A 24426-nucleotide genomic window follows, 5' to 3' on the forward strand; every position below is an offset into this window, starting at 1 on the left:
CTAACCTGGTTGACTGTCACCTCCAAAAAAGCAGGAATTTTGCTTAATTTACTACTGTCTCTTTCTTAAGCACCTAAAGTAGTGCTTGGCACTGTTAAAACGAATAATTGAATATTGTGGGAAAAAATGTTCATATTTCTTTCAAATAAGGTGTATTTACTTTCCTCTTTGTTTGGAAAGCCATTTTATTACAATTTTCTTTTATTCTTTTATGATAAAACAATAATAACAAAGATATGAAAGTGCCATTAACAATAACCAACAAAAAAGCTAATTATACTGGTTAAACAGGGAGAAGAAGAACAAAAACTTATTGAGGAAATTTGAAAAAGGTGTCACAGAAGTGAGCAGCCTAAATATAAATATATTGCAAATACAAGTGGGGTAAACTATGTAAGAGCTACCATGAATTTCACCATACGACTGGTTTATATAATTCTGTTAGGGTGATCAGCTTTCATGAATGGACTCTACTGTGACTAGCTATGATGCATTTGTTTAAATTGAAGTTTTTTGGAGATAATTATAGATTCACATACAATTATAAAGAAATAATAAAGAGAGATCATGTATGCTCTTTACTCAGCTTCCCCCAATGTTAACATTTTGCACAACTAGAGTATAATATCACAACCAGGGTACTGATAGTGGTACAATCTTATTCAGATTTCTCTAGTTTTACTTGTACTCAGTTCTGCATCTGTGTGTATTTAGTAATATAGAGTTCTATAACATGTGTAGGTATTTTCTACTGTATTTTCTGCTGTATTTTCTACCATAGTCAAGTGATATGGTTTGGCTCTGTCCCCACTCAAACCTCATGTCAAATTGTAATCTCCACATGTTGAAGAAGGGGCCTGGTGGGAGGTGACTGGATCATGGGGGAGGATTTTCCCCTTGCTGTTCTTGTGATAGTGAGTTCTCATGAGATCAGGTTGTTTGAAAGTGTGTGGCACATCCCCTTTTGCTCTCTCTCTCCTGCTCTGCCATGGTAAGATGCACTTGCTTTCCTTTTGCCTTCTGCCATGATTGTATGTTTCCTAAGGCCTCCCAGCCACGCTTGCCTGTATAGACGGCAGAACTTTGAGTCAATTAAACCTCTTCTCTTCATAAATTACCCAGTCTCAGGTAGTTCTTTATAGCAGTGTGAGAATGGACTAATAAGATACTGAGCAACTCCATCACCACTCAAATCCCTCCGGTTGTTTTTTATAGCCAATCACCAACCTCTCAGGTTCCCCTCAACTTAACCCATAACACTAATCTATTCTTTATTTCTATAATTTTATCCTTTCAAAAATGTTATATAAGTGGAATCATATAATTCATTGGAATTGGCTTTTTTTTTTAACTTAGCATAATTCACTGGAGATTCATCCAAGATGTCGTGTGTATCATTAGTCTATACTTTTTTATTCTGAGTAGTATTCCATTGTATGTATGTGCCTCAGTTTGTTTAACTACTCATCAGCTGAAGGACATCTGGACTGTAAACACTTTTTGACTATTACAAATAAAGCTGCCATGAACATTCATGTATAGGTTTCTGTGTGAACATAAATTTTTATTTCTTTTATATTCAAGTTTAAGCAAAACACACTTAAAAGGAAAAAAGAGGAATATTAAACATTTCTGCCAAAAATATATTGCCAAAATTATAGTTGTAAAGGTTTATTGAGCTTTGGACAGCTGTGGAGGAACTCCATGAGACAGACTGATATCACGTGCCTTCTTTATTTTTTGACTTCAACTTTTATTGTAGATATAGGGGGTACATGTGCAGGTTTATTAAATGGGTATATTGCACCCAGATAGTGAGCATAGTACCCAATAGGCAGTTTTTCAAGTCATGTCCACTGTCCTCCCTCCTCTCCTAGTAGCCTGCAGGGTCTATTGTTCCCATGTTAATGTCCATGTGTGCTCAATGTTTAGCTCTCACTTACAAGTGAAAAAATGTGTTATTTGGTTTTTTGTTCCTGCATTAATTCACTTAGGATTATAGCCTCTAGCTCCATCCATCTTGTTACAGAGCACATGATCTTGATCCTTTTTATGTTCTTGTGTAGTATTCCGTAGTGCATATGTACCACATTTTCTTTATCCAATCCGCCATTGATGGGCACCTATGTTGATCCCACATCTTTACTATTTGGTTACTGTAGCCTTATAGTATAGTCGAAGTCAAGTAATTTGATGTCGCTGGCTTTGTTCCTTTTGCTTAGGATTGCTTTGGCTATTTGGACTGTTTTTTGGTTCCACATACATTTTAGAACAGTTTTTACTAATTTGTGAAGAATGATGGTGGTGGTTTGACAGGAATAACATTGAATCTGTACATTGCTCTGAACAGTATGATGATTTTAATGATATGGATTTTTTGCATGGAATGTTTTTCCATTTGTTTGTCTTGTCTCTGATTGCTTTCAGCAGTTATGTAGCTCTCCTTGTAGAGATCTTTCACCTGCTTGCTTAGCTGTGTTTCCAGGTATTTCATTTTCTTTCTGGCTGTTGTAAATGAGACTGTGGGTTCTTGATTTGACTCTTAGAGTGTCATGTGCCTTCTTACGTGATGCACGGAGGAAGACATACATCACTTAGGTAGTGTTCTTGCCAAGAACTTATGACCTGAATCTAATCATGAGAGAGATCAGACAAACCCAAATTGAGGAACATTCTTTAAAATAAATGGCCTATAGTCTTCAAAATGTCAAGGAAGATTAAAGGAGACAAAAGGGACATGAAAACTAAATGCAATGTGTCAACCTGGCTTGGATTCTGAACCAGAAATATATGTTAAAAAATAAGGACATTATTGAGACAATTGGTAAATTTTTAATAAAGTCTTTAATTTGATAAAAATATTGTAGCAATGTAAATCCACTGACATTGATAATTATACTGTGGTTATATACCTGCATGTCCTTTTTGTTTTTGTTTTTGCTTTTTTTTTTTTTCAGACAGGGTCTCACTCTGTCATCCAGGCTGGAGTGCAGTGGCATGATCAAGGCTCCCTGTAGCCTCAAACTGCTGGGTTCGGGTGATCCTCCTCTCTGCCTCTTGAGTAACTGGGACCAACTAGCTGGCGCCACCATGCCAGGCGAATATATGTATATTTTTAATTTGTGGAGATGAGGTGTGGCTATGTTGTCCAGGCTGTTCTCAAACTCCTGGGCTTAAGCAATTTTTCAGCCTCGGTCTCCCAAATTGTTGGGATTAAGGCATGAGCCACTACACCTGGCCTACATGTCCTTACTCTTGAAAAATATTCACTGAAATATGATACCTACAACTTATTCTCATATGGTAAAAAAAAAAATTAAATACATATATGGGAAGGGAAAGACCATGATAAAGCAAATGTGGCCAAATTTTAGCAATTTGTGAATCTGGATGAAATATATGTGGAATTTTTTGTAGTATTAATGCAATTTTGCTGCACTAGACTGCAAAGCATTTGAGAAATCAAATGAATCTTACTCATTTGGGATCCTCCACCTGAGTACAGTGCCTTGGACATAGTATGGAGCTTGATAAACATTAGTGAAAAGCTGTCAGGCTATGGGGTAACAACTAGTGCTTGTACAAGTGCTTGTTAAGGATAGTTGAAAAAGATGCTACTTGAGGCATCTTGGAATTACTTGGAGCTGGTTTTCACAACATGGGCCCTGCTTCCGTCTACTAGAACATTTTATATTTGATTTTCACTTAGCAGTCAGAGCTTTCCACAGCATTTTTACAAACTCTTGACTATTCCTGGTTGAAGTCTCAGAATAGACTCTGGACCATGTTTTTCATCCATGTACGTTAGCATAGCTTTGGCCATTTTCTTGTTGTACACTTCTTAAAATAACTTTTATTATTTTATTTTTTCACTGATGTATGTGTATTTGGGGAGTTTAGAAAATATGGGCAAGCATGAAGAAATACGTCCAATCCTGTCTTATTGCACAGTGAGAACATTTGGGTGTCTATTTTTATGCATAAATGCATGATGCTTATTTAACAAAAACGTGGCCATATTGTGCATGCTGACTAGTAATCTATTTATTTCCCACTGTTTAGTGTGTTGTTCACATCTTTCCACATAATTATGTATTATTTTGTAATTCTATTTTTGATGACTTTGTAATATTCCATGATTATAATGCACAATGGAATCGTTTATTTATCCAGTCCTTCATTATTGGACAATTAGGTTGCCATCAGTCTTGACCTTTTATAAACAATATGGCAATTAACATTATGTAGCTGGATATTGTCACTCATCTATGATTTTCCTTAGACCAGATTGCTAGAAGATTTGTAAGATTAATTTCTATGAATATTTCCATAGAGATGCAAAATTGCCCTTCAGAAAAGTTTGAAAATTACTCTGTTCTCTCTCTAGCAATGAATGAGAATGGAGATTTTTCCTCATCTTGCCAACCTTGGCTGCTATTTTTTGAATCTATGGGTATTGATCATTTTCTCTTCCATGTAATTGTGGCTATTTGTTTATTTGTTTTGGATCAGTGGTTCTCACCTCTGGCTGTATGTGGATGTCCTGGTAAGCTTCTAAATAATACTAATGTTTGACTCTTAGCTCCAACCAATTGAATTAGTTGCTCCTCTGCAATTCCAATATTCATCCCAGTTTGACAACTATTGTTTGGGGCTTGGATGATAGCTGATACAGGAAAAAACTGCTGAGATATTGATTTGGTTCAAAAAATCATAGTAAATCATGACATCACATCAGAAAAAATTTCCCCAATAGACAAACTGGCTGACAAATACTATTTAGTGAGCTCTACAGATAACCAAGGCTTACTACATTTCCAGTGACATTAGCTCAAAGTCAAAACAATGTCTGTCAGTCAGACACTGGCCAAATTTGGGCCTACCAATATGGCTGTGAAGCCCTAAGTTCACACTTAGGATCAAGAACTTAATGAGCATCTGAATTATCAGGAATAAAGATATGGCTTTTCATAAAAAAGAACAAAATCATGTCCTTTGCAGCAACATGGATGGAGCTGCAGGCCATAATCATAAGTGAATTAACTCAGGAACAGAAAACTAAATACTACTTATAAGTGGGAGCTAAACATTAAGCACACATGGACAAAAACAAGGGAGCAGACACTGTGGACTACTAGTCGGGGAGGTAGGGGGTGATGCATGGGTTAAAAAAGTATGTATTGAATACTATGCTCACTACCTTGGTCCAATATACCTATATAACAAACCTGCACATTTACCTCTGTATCTAGAATAAAAGTTGAAATAAAAAAATAAATGAGTGAACACATTAAGTAGTCACCTAAATAAAACAGGTCTATATGTTTATCTGAAAGAAAAAGGTGCAGAGTCTTGGCAAACTATTTATATATATATATTAAACATTTTGTTGTGAGATAATTGTGGGTTCACATTCAGTTGTGAGACATAATACAGAGAGACTTTGTATATACTTTACCCATTATCCCCCTGGTAATACCTTGCAAAACTATGATACAATAGTTTTGAACAATATTATAATCTGCATGTGGACATTGATACAGTTTAGATACAGAGCATTTCCATCACCACAACAAATCCCCCATGTTGTACTTTTATAGTCATTTCCCTTCCACTTAAATACCTTCCTTAGCTCCTGGCAATTACTAAGCTAGTCTCCCTTTCTTTAAGTTTGCCGTTTCAAGAATCTTATATAAAGGAATCATACAGTACATAACTTTTTGGATTTGTTTTCTCACTTAGCAAAATTCTCTGGAGATTCACTCAAATTGTATGCATTGGTAGTTTGTTCCTTTTTATTTCTGTGTAGTATTACACGATATGGATATACCCCAGTTTTTTTTTTAACCATTTACCCATTGAAGGACATCTGGGTTGTTTCCAGTTTTTTGCAATTACAAATAAAGCTGCAATAAAAATCCATGTAGATTTCTTTTTGTATGAGCGTATGTCTTCATTTCTCTGGGATAGCAGTGCAGTTCCTGGGTCATATGAACACTGCATGTGCAGTTTTTTTAAGAAACTGCCAAACTGTTTTCCAGAGAGGCTGTACCATTTTATATTCACGCTAGCAATGTACATGTGATCCTGTTTGATATGGTTTAGCTGTGTCCCCACCCAAATCTCACCTTGAATTGTAACTCCCACAATTTTCACATGTTGTAAGAGGGACCCAGTGGGAGGTAACTGAATCATGGGGGCGGGTCTTTTCTGTGCTATTCTCATGATACTGAATAAGTCTCATGAGATCTGATGGTTTTATAAAGGGGAGTTTCCCTGAACAAGTTCTCTTCTCTTGTCTGCTGCCATGTGAGACGTGCCTTTCACCTTCCACCATGATTGTGAGGCCTCCCTGTCACATGGAACTGAGTCCATTAAACCTCTTTCTTTTGTAAATTGCCAGTCTTGGGTATTTCTTTATCAGCAGCTTGAAAATGAACTAATACACAGTTTCTTCACATTCTCACCAGCATTTGATATTGTCATTAGTTTCATTTTAGCTATTCTGATAGGCATACAGTACTCATCACATTCCTAATTTTATTTCCTTAATAGCTAATGATGTGAAACATATTTCATATGTTGGTTTCCATCTTCTTTGATGAAATGTCTGTTTTTTTTTCTGTTGAGATTTGAGAGTTCATTACATACTTGTCCTTTTTCAGTAATGTGGTTTGCAAATATTTTCTCCAAGGTTATAACTTTTCTTTTTATTCTTTTAATGGAGTCTTTTGCAGAGCAAAAGTTTTTAGTGTTGATGGAGTCTAATTCATCAAGTTTTTAAAAAAATAGATCATGTTTTTAGTGTCAAGTATAAGAACCCTTGCCTAGGCCTACATTCTGAAGATTTTTTTCCTATATTTTTCTTAAAATTTTATGTTTTATAATTTACATCTAATTCTATAACCCATTTGGATTAATTTTTGTTTATGTTTCTTTCTTTGTTTTGCTTAAGGATGTCTAGTTTCTGAGCACCATTTATTGAGCAAGTCACTGAATTGCTTTGTACTTCTGTCAAAAACCAGTTGAGCATATTGTTTATTTCTGGGTTCTCTGTTCTGTTCGATTATGCTTATCACTCTGGCAATATCACACTCCTGATTACTGTAGCTATATGATAAATCTTGAAGTTTGGTAGATGATTTTTTACACTTTATTTTTCTCTTTCAAAGTTGTTTTACTATTCTAGTTCCTTTTACTTTTCATATAAATTTTAGAATAATCTTGTCTATATATAAAAGGATATTGCTGGGATTTTGATATAAATTATGTTAAACCTGTACATCAGTTTGAGGAGAATTGGTTTCCTTATAGATTTAGTCTTTTGATCTATGAGTACAGTACATCTCTCCACTTATTTAGATCTCTCTCTCTCCTTTCCTCTCTGGCCTTCCTTCCCTCCCTCTCTCCTTCTCTTCTTTCCTTTCCTTCTTTTTTCCTATCTTTTCTTTCACTCTCTCCTGCTTCCTCTTCTCTCCTTTTTCTTTTCTTTTTATTAGTTTTGCAGCTTTTAGGACACACGTCCTGTACATGTTTTGCTAGATTTGCACCTAAATATTTATCTTTTGAGCAATTATAAATGGTATTGAATTATTAATTTTGTTGTTCACATGTTCATTGCTAGTATGTAGAAACATAACTTATTTTGTATGTTTTCTTGCATTCTGTGACCTTGCTGAAGTCATTTATTTTATGAGGTTTTTTTTGATAGATTCCTTGACATTTTCCAAGTTGACAATCATGTAACCTTCAAACACTTTTATTTATTCCTTTGTGATATATATGTCTTTTATTTCTTTTTCTCGCCTGTTGCTCTGGCTAGAACTTCCAGTACTATGCTGAATAAGACATCCTTGCATTGTTCCAGTCTTGTAGGGAAAGTATTCAATATTATAATGTTAACTGCAGATTGTGTTGTAGATACTGTTCATCAAGTTGAAGACATTTCCTTCTGTTCCTTTTTTTTCAAGACCAAGTCTCACTCTGTCACCCAGGCTGGAGTGCAGTGGTGTGATCTTGGTTTACTGCAGCCTCTGCAACCAATTCTCGTGTCTCACCCTCCCAAACAGCTGGGATTACAGGTGTGCACCACCATGCCTAGTTAATTTTTGTATTTTTAGTAGAGATGGGGTTTTGACCTATTGGCCAGGCTGGTCCCGAACTCCTGACCTCAAGTGATCCATTTATCTTGGCCTCCCAAAGTGCTGGGATTACAGGTGTAAGCCATCACACCTGGTCTCCCCTCTAAATTTTCTGAAAAAAAATTAAAGTCATGAGTAGGTGTTGAATTATGTCACTGCTTTTTCTGCATTGATTTTTGTGATTTTTTTTTGGTTCTTCTTATCTGATAATATAATGGGTTACACTGATTGCACTTTAAATATTGAAGCCTCCCACTTGGCAATGATATATAATCTGTTTATATATTGATGAATTCTATGTGCTAATATTATTTTGGGCTAGGTATGGTGCGCACCTGTAGTGCCAGCTACTCCGGGGACTGAAGTGGGAGCATCACTTGACTCTAGAAGTTTGAATTCAGCCTGGGCAACATAGTGAGACCCCATCTTTAAAGAGAAAACCCCAAAACAGAATATTATTTTGAAAATTTTTGCATCTGTATTAATGAGAAGTATTGGTATTTTACTTTTTTGTAGTGTCTTTGTCTGGCTTTGGTATCAGAGTAATGCCAGCTTAATTAAATAAATTGGGAAGTGTTCCTTTCTCTTTTACAGAACGTTATAAAATGTGTTCCCTTCTCTTTTATTTTCTAGAATTATTGTGTAGAATCAATGTTAATTATTCTCTAAACATTTGGTAGAATTCTCTGGTGAAAACATCTGGTCCTAAAGATTTCGTCTTGAGGAGTTTTTAAAATTACAAATTCAATTTTTTAAACAGTTATAAGGCTATTCAAAATTTCAATTTCATATTGGATGAATTGTAATGTGTTAAAGAGAAATTATTCAATGATACTTGTAAAGCATAGTAAGGAAAACTTTATTCAGGACCACTGTGATGGGTATAGGGACCATTGCAATGAGGTCTTGCAGTAGGGGAGAGACATTGGCTCAACTCTGCATACAGCATAAGCAAGGAGAAATTATAGTCAAGGAGCATTGTGGGGGTCAGTGGATGGAAAATTACTTGGAGGAAACATCAGGAGTCGAGGGGATTCTGGCTAAACCAACCTAACAGTATTCTTGCTGAAGGCAAGCCAGGGTAGTCAGACATCACTTGGAGGATGGTAGAGGGTGAGGAGCCTGATTGCATATGGAACATGGAGGATTCTTCTCAAAATGACTTAGCAGTGTTCTTTGCTAAAATTGCACTTTACAAGGAAGTACACAGATGGGCCTAGCAGAAGGTTTAGAAGCCTTACTAAAGCTTGGCCAAGTAAAGAATCTTTGTCAGGTGGTTTGTGTTTTTCAAAAAAATTTGTCAATTTTGTCTAAGTTTTCAAATTTGTGTATGTGGAGTTGTTAGTAGTATTCCTTTTGATGTCTTCAAGTATCCTTTGGATACCTGATATTAATAATTTGTGTCTTCTCTCTCTTTCTCTCTGTCAGTCTTGCTATAGGTTTGCTAATTGTATTGACATTTTCAAAGTGCTAGCTTTTTGTTTTATTGCTTTTTCTGTACTATTCTTCTGTTTCAGTTTAATTACTTTTTGCTTTTATCTTCATTATTTCCTTTTTATGTTTGCTTGGGGTTTATTTGCTACTTCCCGGTGAAGGTTGAAGGCCAGGATGCCCATATGGTCTTCTTTGACACCGTATATGGAAGTGGAAATAGAGGTGATCACCTCATTACTGGCCAGTGGGAATGAAAGTCTCAGCTCCCTAGTTGGCCTTCTCTGACATAACCTTGGTGGTTGCTGGGGTCCCTTCTTGCAGCCTCCCAAGGGTGGAAGTATAGGCTCTTCACTTAGTCTTTGGTGATGAGAGTGGGGTTAAACCACCATTTCTTTCTCTGGTGTTTGGCTGCAATGCACTGGTTATTATCTAAAAATCATTCTAGGCTGCTTTTGACCTGGTCCTTTAGCTGATTTTGAGTCCAGTCTTATTTTGGAGCTGTTTTGTGTCACTTTATCTGTTTCCAGGTTGCCAGCTTTTTCAGCTTCAAATCTGGAATATGTGAGGCAAAAAGAACATCCAGGAAATGCACCACCACATTTCTTTTCCAGTCTCTGTTATCTATTTTTCTACTCTCTACCTCCATGTGTTGAAAATTTTTAGGTCCCATATATAAGTGAGAACATGTGATTCTTGTCTTTTTGTGCCTGGCTTATTTAACTTACGATAATGACCTTCAATTCCATCCATGTTGCTGCAAATGATGTCATTTTACTCTTTTTAATGGCTGAATATTATTCCATTGTGCAGATATGGCACATTTTATTTATCCATTCATTTGCTGATGGACACTTAATGATTCCGTCTCTTAGATATTGTAAGTAGTGCTGCCGCAAACATGCAAGTGCAGATGTCTTTTTGATATATTGATTTCTTTTTCTTTGGGTAGATACCCAGTAATAGGATTGCTAGATTGAACGGTGATTCTATTTTTAGTTTTTGACAAATCTCCATAGTGCTTTCCATAGTGGTTGTACTAGTTTACGTTCCCATCGAAAGTGTATAAGAACTTCCTTTTCTGTGCATTCTCACCAATGTCTGTTTTTTGACTTTTTAACAATAGCTATTCTGACTTGTGTGAGATGAAATCTCACTTTCTGTGTGTGTGTGTGTGTGTGTGCGTGTGTTTTCCTTTGATACAGTACCTCTTTTGTCCAGGCTGGAGTGGAGTGGCATGATCTCAGCTCACCACAACTTCTGCCTCCTGAGCTCAAGCCATCTTCCTGCCTCAGCCCCCTCAGTATCTGGAACCACAGGCATGTGCCACCACACCTGGCTAATCTTTTGTAGTTTTCGTAGAGACTGTGTCTCACCATGGTGCCCAGGCTGGTCTCGAACTCCTAAGCTCAAGTTATCTGCCTGCCTTGGCCTCCCAAAGTGCTGGGATTACAGGCGTGAGCCACGTGTGCCCAGCCTTACTGTGGTTTTGATTTGCATTTTTCTGATGATTAGTGATGTTGAGATTTTTTTCGTATACCTGTTAGCCTTTGTATGTCTTCTTTTGAGAAATGTCTATTCATGTCCTTTGCCCACTTTTTAATGGAATTATTATTATTATTATTACTTTTTCTGTTGAGTTGCTTGAGTTCCTTGTATTTCTGGATATTAGTCACCTGTCAGAATAGTTTGCAAATATTTTTATCCATTCAACAGGTTGTATCTTTACTGTATTGAATTTTTTTTTTTTTTTTTTTGCTATTCTGAAGCTTTTTAGTTTAATTAAGTCCCATTTGTCTATATTCTGCTTTTGCTGCCTGTGCTTTCGAGGCTTTTTGTTTTTTAGTCATAAATTCTTTGCTTAGACCAAAGTCCTGGTGAGTTTTTCCTAGGTTTTCTTTGACTATTTTTATAGTTTTGGGTCTTACATTTAAATACTTAATCCATTTTGAATTGACTTTTGTACATGGTGAGAGACAGGGGTCCAGTTTAATTCTTCTGTATAGGGCTATACAATTTTCTCAGCACCATATATTAAAGAGGGCATCCATTCTCCAATGTACATTCTTGTTGGCTTTGTTGAAGATCAATTGGCTATAAATATATGGCTTTATTTCTAGGTTCTGTATCCTATTCCATCCGTTTGCCCATTTTTATGCCAACATCATGCTGTTTTGGTTACTACAGCCTTGTGATATATTTTTAAGTCAGGTCGTATGATGCCTCTAACTTTATCCTTTTTGCTCGGAATTATTTTGATTGTTTAGACTCTTTTTGATTCAATATAAATTTTGTTTTTTTCTAATTCTGTGAAGAATAAAAATATTTTGATAGGGACTGTATTGAATCTGTAGATTGTTTTTGGCATTATGCTTACTTTAATGATATTGATTCTTTCAATCTATTAACATGGGTTTTTTTTTTTCATTTGTTTGTGTCATCTTCAATTTCTTTCAATAACATTTTGGAGTTTTTCTTGTAGAGATCTTTCACTTCCTTGGTTAAATTTATCCCAGGTATTTTATTTTATTTTTATAGCCATTATAAATGGGACTGCCTTCTTAATTTATTTCTCAACTAGTTCATGATTGGTGTACAGAAATGCTACTAATTTTTGCACACTGATTTTATAAACTGCAACTCTACTGAATTCATTTAAACAAATCTGAGAGATTTTTTGTGGGGTCTTTAGGTTTTTCTAGATATAAGATCATACCATCAGCAAAGAGGAACAGCTTGAATTCTTCATTTCAAATTTGGATGTCTTTTATTTATTTTCCTTGCCTGATTTCTCTGGCAATCTCAAAATCCTGATTAAAATTTTTTTGTTACTGAAAATGTCAGGTAGTTTGTTTCATATATTTTAAATAAAATAAATGTCTGTTGCTTTGATTATCTCCTCTTATTTTGTTACTTGTAAATGAGACCACGAATTGAACATCATGTGTGCAAGATATGAATATTTTATGGGAGGCATAGCCCTCTTTGTTGGAGCTATCATTGGGGATGGTTTCTTTGGGAAATACCAAGGAAGAGATAGGGAAGCAGGAGATTGACCTTGTGTTAAGTTCATAAGTTAGTGTTATCATCCCAATTTTTCAGCTGTGACCATGGCTTACAGGGGTTAGAATTATTTAAGATGTCAAGGTTGATAGTTAAGCCTATATCTGTTTACTGATAACAATTACTTTTGCCATCCTCCCAAATGACCTTCTTCAGGTCATAAGATCATTTATATGAAAGTTTTGTTGTAAGTTAGATACAGTTTATTCTGGAAGATACACTATAGATACGACACTATAGTATAGATAAGATCTATAATATATCTGCTAGTTAACTTCAGTAACTTTCATATGCACTTTATAAAGTAACATCTGGCAAATGAAATAAGACAATTCTCTCTCCTATTTCAGCTTAGGCAACTTGATTCATGACAAAACTTCTGAAGAGGGGTATGTACTAAGAATTTTGTGGACAAAGAAAAAAATGTCAAAGGAGAAAAATTAAAGAATACAAAAAAAAAAACAGGATAGAGAAATTTGTGTCTCAATAAAGCATCAATACAAGTTTAGCACAAGAAACATTTTAAGCATTAAAAATCAGTCATTATTTTGACAGTCAAATGTTATCCAAAGATAAATCTAGCAAATAATGTGAATGGTTAGGTCAGGTAATATAACTTTGGCTTAAAATTGAAGTATCGGCTGGGTGCGATGGCTCATGCTTGTAATCCCAGCACTTTGGGAGGCTGAGGTGGGTGGATCTATTGAGGAGTTCGAGACCAGCCTAGCCAATGTGGTGAAACCCCATCTCTACTAAAAAATACAAAAAAATTAGCCAGGCCTGGTGGCGGGGCACCTGTAATCCCAGCTACTTGGGAGGCTGAGGCAGGAGAATTGCTTGAACCCAGGAGGTGGAGGCTGCTGTAAGCCGAGGTCGCACCATTGCACTCCAGCCTGGGAAATAAGAGTGGGACTCCATCTCAAAAAAAAAAAAAAAAAAAAATTGAAGTATCGATATAAAATACAAAAATTATATGATGTGGGACTAAGTACTATAATTTAGGCTAAAAATACTGTAGTTTCACAAATTAACCTTAATTTTTGAGGCATTATCATAGTATTGTGGGTACATAAGAGAATGCCCTTAAGCTGAAATGCATGATATATGAAATGTACCTTCAAATGGTCACCAAAAGAAGTCAGTTGGAATCTTTTGTTTCCATGTTCACTTTGCTTTGCTGTCACCTTTTTCGTCAGGCACAGAAGTCATAGTGCATAGGACCCATAATACTCTTAGAGATCCATGAATTGTTTTAATTTCTTTTAAAATCAGAAGACAAAAATAAATGTCTAGGTTAAATAAATGTTTTAATATATAATATTAATAGTCTTGATACCAACACAGTCATGAAATATAATTTTAAATATATTATTATGGAGAAAGAAGCACATGAAAATGCCTATGGCTCATGAAAGCAGTAATAACCTTGGTTGCCACCATTAGAATTTAAGCTGCCTGATAACAGAGGCCAGCAGTCTTGTTCCTGCCTGTATCCTGGACATTCAACACAGTGCCTGGTATGTGACTTAGTCTCAGTTAGCATTTGTTGACTGAAGGAAAGGGTGAATGAGTTACTTTGACTTGAGTTGTATGAACATTAAACATATTCTTCTATAAAAGTTGTATAAAACACTCTTCTATAAGCTAAGTATACATAATTTTTGGAATACAAAACATTTTTGATTGTCAACATCTCTTTCCCTCTTTGTCACAATGGAAAATCAAGAACTGATTGCACAGGAAGGAGAGAATGGATCAATAATTGAACTGCCATTTTTTGACCACTAACTATATGATAGGCAGTGACTTCCATCCCAGGCACTCTTTTTACACACTGTAAGTGCAATGTATCTGCCTCTAGGAGGAAATGACATGACAATTTTATGAATAGTGTTCTGTGTATAATTTGCATGTAACAACAACAACAACACACAGTAACAACTTACAAGTAATTTATTGGGCACTTGTCATATGCCAGGCAATGTGCTCAAAGACACTTCACATGAATGATGTCATTTAATCTTTACAACAAACAGGTTTCCTATAGAAAACCCAACAATACCTCATTTTATAGATGAGCAAACTGGGGACCAAGAGGTTAGTAATTCCCTCAGTATCACACAGAGAGCAAATGGCAGGGCCAAGATGTGAGCACAGGTCACCTGACTCAGAAGCATATGTGCCCTTATCTGTCCTGTTCTGCTTCCCACATGTGTCTCAGTTGCTAATGCCTTGAGCAAACTGCCTGTGAAACTTGAGAGGCTACTTTTGGCTTTTCAAACAATTTGCACTTGTGTGTGTCCCAATTCTGGATTGAATCTTTCACCCATAACTATTGTGGGTAGTAATGTCTGGAACTCAAGTATCTGAAATCACCTTGTGATAATGCTGAGAAACAGAAATTAATGTGAAACAAAAATTTGTACAGGGCTGAGCGTGGTGGCTCAGACCTGTAATACCAGTACTTTGGGAGGCTGAGGTGGGTGGATCACTTGAGTTCAGGAGTTCAAGGCCAGCCTAGCCAACATGGCAAAACTCTGTCTCTAATAAAAAAAATACGAAAATTAGCCAGGCATGGTGGCACATGCCTATAGCTACTTGGGAGGCTGAAGTGGGAGAATCACTTGAACCCAGGCGGCAGAGGTTGCAGTGAGCTGAGATTGCACCATTGCACTCCAGTCTGGGCAACACAGTGAGACTCTGTCTCAAAAAAAAAAAAAAAAAAATTGTACAGCCTCTTTTGCCACAACCTGATGCGTTAGAGTCTATGCTCTGATAAGTAAAACACAATGCACTGTGGGCTATGTTGTAGAGACCCCGGGGAGGGTGAGCATTGCTGCAAAATTCCTCATGGACCCATTGGCCTGGCAGTAGCAGACAGTAAGAGAGCTAGACTCAGGTTTTCTCAAACTTAAGCTGACTTTCAGCTTTTCTGCCCTCAGGACAGGGAAGAGCCCCACATTTAGGTCTATTAACCTGAAATCTGTCAGTTGGAGACAGGTAACACTTTTCTTTAAAACCAAACCATCTTAAGGCCAAGGTGGTTGTGGTTTTACTGGCTTGAGCACACCACTGACTAGAAAAAACTAGAAGGTGTCCAAAATCAGAAAGTTTCCCCACAAGCCTAATCTGCTGAGAGAACACACAAGAACAGCTATACTTTAGGTAGGATTTATAGAGGACAGTTTCTGCATGATGTCCCCTGTTATGGGCCCTGTGATGGTTAATACTGAGCATCAACTCGATTGGATTGAAGGATACAAAGTATTGATCCTGGGTGTGTCTATGACGGTGTTGTCAAAGGAGATTAACATTTGAATCAGTGAGCTGGGAAAGGCAGATCCACCCTTAATCTGGTGGACACAATCTAATCAGTGGCCGGCTAATATAAAGCAGGCAGAAAAAGGTGAAAAGGAAGACTAGCCTAACCTCCCAGCCCACATCTTTCTTCCATGCTGGGTACTTCCTGCCCTCAAACATCAGATTTCAAATTCTTCAGTTTTGAGACTCGGACTGGCTTTCCTTGTGTCTCAAGCTTGCAGACAGCCTATTGTGGGATCTTGTGATCATGTAAGTTAATACTTAATAAGCTCCCCTTTATATATAGTGTATCTTTCCTATTAGTTCTGTCCCTCTAGGGAGCTCTGACTAATACAGGCCCTCTGAGGAATGGTATTCATATTTTAATCTAAAAGATGGTTAGGTATACAGGGCCTGTGTTTATGCAATGGTGGGTGTATGAATGAATGAGTGAATAAATGAATCCCCCCCTCTGCAGGATTATTCTTCTCCCAAGGGACCCTGTATATTTTTATCTATACTTTTCTCTTTTTCTTTTCCTTTTTTTAAATTTAAAATTAAGTTTTAGATTCAGGGGGCACACTTGCAGGTTTACTACAAGGGTATATTGCATGATGCTGAAGTTTGTGCTTCTATTGATCCCATCACCCAGAGAGTGAACATAGCACCTGACAGGAATTTTTCAGCCCTTGGCCCCCTCCCTCTTGCTCTCCTTTTAGAGTCCTGGTGTCTATTGTTCCCATCTTTATATCCATTTCTATACAGGGCTTAGCTTCCATTTATAAGTGAGAATATGTGATAATTGGTTTTCTGTTTCTATGTTAATTTGCTTAGGATAATGGCCTCCAGCTGCAACCATGTTGCTACAAAGGACATGATTTTACTCTTTTTTATGCTGTGTAGTATTACATGGTATATATGTACCACTTTTTAAAATCCAGTCCACTGCTGATGGGCACCTACGTTGTTTCCATGTCTTTGTTATTGTGAGTAGTGCTGTGATAAGCACGAGTGCAGGTGTCTTTTTGGTAGAATAATTTATTTTCCTTTGGGTATATACCCAGTCATGGGATTGTGGGGTCTAATGGTAGTTATATTTTCAGTTCTTTGAGAAATCCTTAAACTTCTTTCCACAGGAGCTGAACTAATTTGCATTTCCACCAACAGCGTTGTCTGTACTTTCCTTATGGCATTTTCTATAGTTTACCTATATTTTTTGACATTGTTATATACTGGAGAGCCACAAAAGGGCTCACAGTTCAACCAGGAAGGCAAAACAAGTTCATAGTTTGTTAATGTAGAATACTACATGGAGAAATAGAGGTATTAAATAAGGGATCTCATCTCCTTGGGTGGCTTTTAAAAAAAAATTTATATTGCATAATTTATATTTGAAGAACTATTTGAAGACAAAGTTTAAAGCCTAGGATGATGATATGTTTTTCTAGAGAGCATTTTTCTTTTTTTTTTTTTAACTTAACTCGGCTAAGGACTGGAGGAATATCTATTTGGAATGATGTTAATTTGGTTTTAGGGATTGCGAGAGTTTGAGGCTGAGCATCTGTATTGCAAGGGCCAGTCTACCTTTGTTTCACCATTACCCTGGGATAGAGCGGCTCCAGCCCAATGTGTGAATGCTCCTGTGCTCCCCACCTTCGCAGAGGGTTCCAAACTCCAACTCTTAGCCCCTTACACTTACAGTATGTTGAGAAGAACTGCCCAGCCACTCCTCTTTTCAACAGCCTCTCCCGAGTCAACAAATGTGCCTAAGAATAAGCAACATGAAAATCACACTCATATCCCAGGATTTCCATCTTCTGGACCTTGGCCTGATGATTCTCCAATACATTGTATTTGTGATGTCTTAAAGTAGATTTAAAAATTTCTCAAGGCCGGGCGCGGTGGCTCAAGCCTGTAATCCCAGCACTTTGGGAGGCCGAGACGGGCGGATCACGAGGTCAGGAGATCGAGACCATCCTGGCTACGGTGAAACCCTGTCTCTACTAAAAAATACAAAAAACTAGCCGGGTGAGGCGGCGGGCGCCTGTAGTCCCAGCTACTCGGGAGGCTGAGGCAGGAGAATGGCCTGAACCCGGGAGGCGGAGCTTGCAGTGAGCTGAGATCCGGCCACTGCACTCCAGCCTGGGCAACAGAGCAAGACTCCATCTCAAAAAAAAAAAAAAAAAAAAAAAAAAAAATTTCTCGAGATTTTTTACTTTCTCTATGTAGGAATATTAGTTCCAGTTATCTACTTTGTTATTACCAGAAGTGCAAACACTGATGTGGCTTCTTTTTTGGAAGACCCAAGGCAAAAATAATTATCATAACAAATGCTATTGCCATTGGTATTTTATAGACAAGATTCTGCTATTCAGCATGATTCTTTCTTGAACTCTGAATACTATGATTTTAGACTAGGGAGAAATATTACTGATCACTTTGTCTCGATCCTTGTTTTACTGAGGAAGGGGAAAGGGAAGCGACTTATATAGGAGTGGGCAGAGCTAGAATTATTACCAGATCTGAATATAGTACCCCTCAGCTGCCCACACAATGCATCAGTTTAATAAAATAAGACACTACCATAGAAACCGTCAGTAGTAAGTACATTTGGCAGAATGATTAAACTTTTTATTTAAAACATTACCTGATATGAGAAAATACATACTTTCTAGAAACACTTTAATTCTTCCACCACTGCTGTTTTATGAAGATTTTTTCCTGGATTTTTTCTTTTTTTTTTTTTTTTTTTTTTTGCAGTTTTCCAAGAAATGTCTGCTTCTACAATCCAAAAGGTTATCTTAGTGCATAGCCCTTTTAACATTAGTGAGAGCTGCTCCTCTACAAACTGTTTTCTCTGCAGAGGCTTTCTTTTGACAGTGTTGCTGCTCTTCTTGTTCATACTCTTCTTTTCTTTGGCAGTCAGTTGTCTTTGATTATTCTATATGAACCTCTTCCCTTCACTAGCAACATTTCCTCTCACATCTTTCTTCATCGAAATTTAAATAAATTTCTCTGAACTATAGGGAGAGAGATCTTTATTCTCTAATAAAAACTTATTAAATCAAAATGATCCATTCAGCCAAATTTCCATTCAGCCAAATTTCAACAAAAGATAGAAAGAAGCTTCTAAACTAAATAAATATTATGATGTATAACTGATGTGTCATATGCATCAGAAATATAATTAAATTGCATGCTATTTACTGACTTCATCATTGTATCTGCATAAGTGAAGATTACTCAGTTGCTTTTAACCACATTTGGTTTATAAACTACCATGCCAAAAAATTTACTTCTATGTTTCAATTTCTGTAAAATTGTTAAAACCCCAGAGGAAGACGAAGACTATAAAGCCTACATACAGGATTATACGATTATTTATAGCATAAATCTTGGTTTCTGGTACTTCTGACTTCAAAGCTTTGCATAGATTACATAGGAACACTGCTGTTAATCATTCTCTCTGAGACCACTAGAGAACTGTCCTTTAGAATAGCATTTGTCCTAATTATTGTAAATCTTCTCTTATAAAAAGTAGAAACAATCATTATTGTAGTTTCTCAGAGATTTGGTAAATACATAAAATCAGATGGAAGGGAGAAAAATAGCAAACTCTTATGGCTATGGCATGACAGAACTGGAAAGTCCCTTGGAGACAATCAGGCCAATGCTATCAGTTTGATTTCCTCTTTTTGTAGATGAGTAAACTGTAAAGTTTCAGAGGACGGTGTGCCTTATTGCTGGTAATGCTCACTGTTCAAAGACTACCAGAGAGACTTGCAGTCACAAGAATTTGGGTTACTTGATGTAAGAAGGAAGACTGAACCCATCAGCACATGTGGCATGTCTCAATGAGAGTGTGGTGGAAGGACTTGTTATATAATTTGGCTTCATATTAGATGATTTGAGGGAAGATTTAAGGAGGCAGGCGTTTGCCATGAATTGCTTACTGTCAAGAAATGTAAGTAATTCTATGCCTGAGGATCAATAGTTTTTGTACAGGAGGCAGAAGAAACAAAATGGAGTTAAAGCTATAATTGCCAAGAATCAGGCACTTGTGACAGTTGGAAGAAGAAGGTGTTCATGAATTTCTATCATTTCTGTATGTCCAAATAGTCTCAGAAATAAGTTCTTAATATTATTATTTTTGTCAGAAATAAATTCTCAGAAATAAATTCTATTAACTTCTTGATGTACCTATTTTTTCTATGTACATTGGATTTTAAAACATATTTATTATTGATAAATGATCATGTACCTATTTTTTTGATACATGTAATAATTTAATGCATTCACATAATTTGTAAAGATCAAGTCAATGCAATTTGGATATTCATTATCTTAAATATTTATCTTTATGCTAAAAGCATGTGAATAATTCTCTTCTAGCTATTTTGAAATATATAATAGATTATTTTAAACTGTAGTCACCCTGCTGATCTATCAAACATAGGTCTTATTTTTTTCTATCAAACTTTACATATTTGTACCATTAATCACATTCTCTTCATCCCCCACCTCGCTCCCCTTCCCAGCCTCTGGTAACCACAAATCTACTCTTCATCTTCATGAGATCCCCTTTATTATCATGAGCAGGAAAAGTAGGAGTGAAAATGTGGGTGCCAAGGCAGAGGTGCCTCTGGTTGTAGGGTTTTAGGGGTAAGGCCAATGATGGGGTGAAAGTCACAATGGGAATTTGGAGACCTTGTGAAATTAGGGTAGAATGAAAGAACGGGGAGTGAAGGAGAAGACAGAGACAAGATCCACTTTCGTCAATAATCTTAATGGGATCTTCTGAATAACTTGCTGCAGCTTCTATATCATCACTGGGTGCTTCACCTTGCACTTCTATGTTATAGAGACAATTCATGAATCAATGTCTGCTACCTTCAAACATTTCAGAATACAAGGAATTAAAAGAAACTGTCTGCAAGTGTCAAGACATAAAGAGTACATGCTCATAATACGGAGTAATTGGAAAGATGCTGATCCTTTCATCAGCAATGTAAAGAAGCTGGATGACAGTAAAGAATACTTTCCAAATTTTAACTGAAATAAATTTTCTAACCTGATAAGCTATTAATCAAGCATGAGGAAGGAATACAAATATTTTAAGAGAGAGAACATCTCAAAAATGTATGTCCTATGCACTTTGCTTCAGCAAGCCACTGCTTATGTGTGCCTACAAAAACTAGGAAGAAAGAAAATGACAAGGTAAGTGAAAATATTGGCTCTAGAAAATTGGGTTCCAAGACAGAAGAGGAGAAAACCAAAGTTCTTGTATGACAGCTGTTAAGCAGGACTAAGAAACAAAATGCTCCCTATTGGACTAGTAGGAAGGAGTGCCGTAGGAGAGAGGCCACCAGAATAAGATGCAAATGGTTATTCAGTGGTTATGGCCATGTATTAAACAGGCTTGAGAGACTATAAGTAACAAGCATATGAGTAAAAAAAAATAAAAAGTTATTGATTGCAGGTAAAGTCAAATGTACGGGAAAGAAAACATAATTAGAGAATATTAATTGGCACAACAGTGAACAACAGTCACAAAGTTATAATAATGTAAACACTGAGCATTGATTTAACCAAAATTATACAATTATTATGAAATGATGGTTGGATCAAAGTGGGAGTTATTGTGAAAGCCAAATAATCATCCATAATAAGAATTAAATTAAATGTCTAAAATTAATAAGCTAGGAAGTATCAATGAGAACATTATTTACAAATATCAAAGCCAATAAATAGTGAAACAGCTAAAGGGTTAATTGCTATTTCTGAGAGGCAAGACTTGTGGAAGAAGAATGTAGGAAAGAGAAAGCTCTGGTTTATTTTTTTCTATAAGACTTTAGGACTATTTTACTCCTAAAATAATGTTCAAGTCTTATTCTGAAAATATAAAATGAAGTAAAAAGTTGCAAACCACACTCCCACAGGGTGTTTTAAAATTTGTTTGTTTGTTTTAAAATTTGCAAGTAAGCATAACGCAAATTCTAGTTTAAAAAACAAATTTGATGAGTACTTCTGATTCTGAACAGGATGGAGTAGACAGACTTCTTCGTATTCTTCCTACCAGATAAGGTAACATCCTGGTCTACAAAATCAAGATTCATAAAATAAGAGATCAATATATAGTACCTTATAAAAATTAAAAGTTAAAATGTTAAACTTCACGCAAAGTTCTTCTATGTGAAGAACTTTGGGAAGGGGATTAAAAGCCAAGCTACAGATTGGGAAAAACATTTACTAGCCACATTTCTGAGTTCTCATATCTAAATATGTAAAGAACTTTCAAACTCAACAGTAAACTACTAAACAATCTGTATTAGTCCATTCTCACATTGCTACAAATAAATACCTGAGACTGGGTAATTTATGAAGAAAAGAGGTTTAATTGACTCACAGTTCCACAGGCTGTACAGGAAGCATGACTGGTAGGCCTCAGGAAACTTATAATCATGGTGGAAGATTGAAGGAGAAGCAAGCACCTTTTTCACACGGCAGAGAGGGGAGAGAGAGCGAAGGCGGAAGTGCTACACACTTTCAAACAACCAGATCTAATGATAACTCACCGTCATGAGAACAGCAAGGGGGAAATCTGCCCCAGTGATCTAATCACCTTCACCAGGTCCCTTCCCCAACATTGGAGATTACAATTCAACGTGAGATTTGGGTGTGGACACAGAGAATTGCTACAGGAATCTATACATGATAACGTGGCATAGAAATACACATACACATTATACCATGCCAATATTACTGTTCTATATTGATGGAAGATACAATCTTTGGGGGAAACTGGGTAAAGTGTCTCTCTGTACTAGCTTTGCATTTTCTTATGCTCTTAATGTAATTAATAATGATCTTATAATCTGAAATTATTTCAAAGTAAAAAAGAGAATCTGACCCATAGTTAGTGAGAACAACATCTTGATCATATAGACTCTTTGGAGTTGGGTAGACACATCCTCTATCATCTATTAGTTATCACCTTGTAAAAATTGCCTTATTCTCCTGAGCTTCAGTGTCCTTATACGTACAACAGCAATGGTACTATTACCTTAGTTATCACCTTGTAAAAATTGCCTTATTCTCCTGAGCTTCAGTGTCCTTATACGTACAACAGCAATGGTACTATTACCTTAGTGGACTGAGCAAAAAATCAAATAGAATTAAATAGCAGTGTGTGAAATTGTGTAAAATTGTCTGTCAAATGAGAGGGCTTTAACACACGTTAGTATCTTTAGATGAGTGTTGTTTTTTAATTATATGTTGTTAATTTTTCTAGGAGGATCCAAAGATTGTAATCCTTCTGCAGTTTCAAAAAAAAAAAAAAAAAGGTAAAATAGATGGCAATTTATCCCGAAAAGTTATAGGTTATTTTAATTTAAAATAGATTTAACTTTTCTAATCCGGAGCTTTTGGAATATCAAGTAAATACTGGCAAATAGCTAATATTACCAATTCTTAAAATGTAGTGAAATAATTTTTGCGTGTTATTTAAGCTTAGGGAACAAACCACAAACATAGAGTATATTTTTCCTTTCCCTTGATTTTAAGGGAGTTATCAAGAAATAATACCTACCTTGGATAGTAAGGTTTTGCTTTTTCCTCTCATGCTCCTATTCTGGAGTATATATCTATCCCTTATGACTCTCAGGTAGAAAGTATCAAGGATACTCTCCTCTCTGTCCCATGTTTCACTTCAACTCTATAACAAAACAAAATATACAGTTGAAATAAGACTAGAAATTAATACTTCTACCATTGCTTTCAAATAAAATATTCATGTATGTTAAATTTATGAATAAAATCATACACATTTTCCAGAAGTTTTAGTTTTACCTCTCAGTATGTCTTATAGGAATGAAATATGGAAAAGAATTTTAGATTTCAGAAGACAAATTGCCTAAAGGAAAATGATATTCAGAGATTAAGTACTACAAATTGCATTTGATACAACATAAAGTCTCTTTTATTCTATAATCAAGCAATTGTATTAGTTCGTTTTCACTCTGCTGTAAAGATCCTACCTGAGACTGGGTAATTTATAAACTAAAAAAGTTTAATTGTTTCACAGTTCTGCATGGCTGAGGAAGCCTCAGGAAACTTATAATTGCGGCAGAGGGTGAAGGGGAAGCAAGGCATGTCTTACACGGCAGCAGGAGAGAGGGTGAGAGCGTGAGTGAAGGGTAAGTTCCACATTTTAAACCATCAGATCTCGTGAGAACTCACTCACTGTCTTGAGAACAGCATGGGGGAAACTACCCCCATAATCTAATCGCCTCCCACCGCGTCCCCCTTGACATGTGGAGATTACAATTCAAGATGAGATTTGGGTGGGGATATAGAGCCAAACCATATCAGGAATGTTCTGTGGGCACAAGTTTTGGTTGCAGGGCTCTGAGGGCTCTGAGGAAAGACTTGGGAGTACTCACTAGTAAGTAAAAGTGAGGAGACACCTGCACTATTCTTCCAAAGTCAGAAA

General features: G+C 36.3%; 1 long non-coding RNA gene across 1 annotated transcript in view; it reads right to left on the reverse strand.

Moving 5' to 3' along the window:
- LOC102143967 (uncharacterized) overlaps nucleotides 1-24426 on the reverse strand; it is a 365500-nt gene that overhangs the window by 26338 nt on the left and 314736 nt on the right. The window contains exon 5 of the long non-coding RNA XR_010581545.1: nucleotides 23524-23649. This is a non-coding gene — a long non-coding RNA (uncharacterized lncRNA). The remainder of the gene's footprint in view (nucleotides 1-23523; nucleotides 23650-24426) is intronic.

This window comes from Macaca fascicularis, chromosome 15 (genome assembly GCF_037993035.2).
Source record: "Macaca fascicularis isolate 582-1 chromosome 15, T2T-MFA8v1.1".
Lineage (NCBI taxonomy): Eukaryota > Metazoa > Chordata > Mammalia > Primates > Cercopithecidae > Macaca > Macaca fascicularis.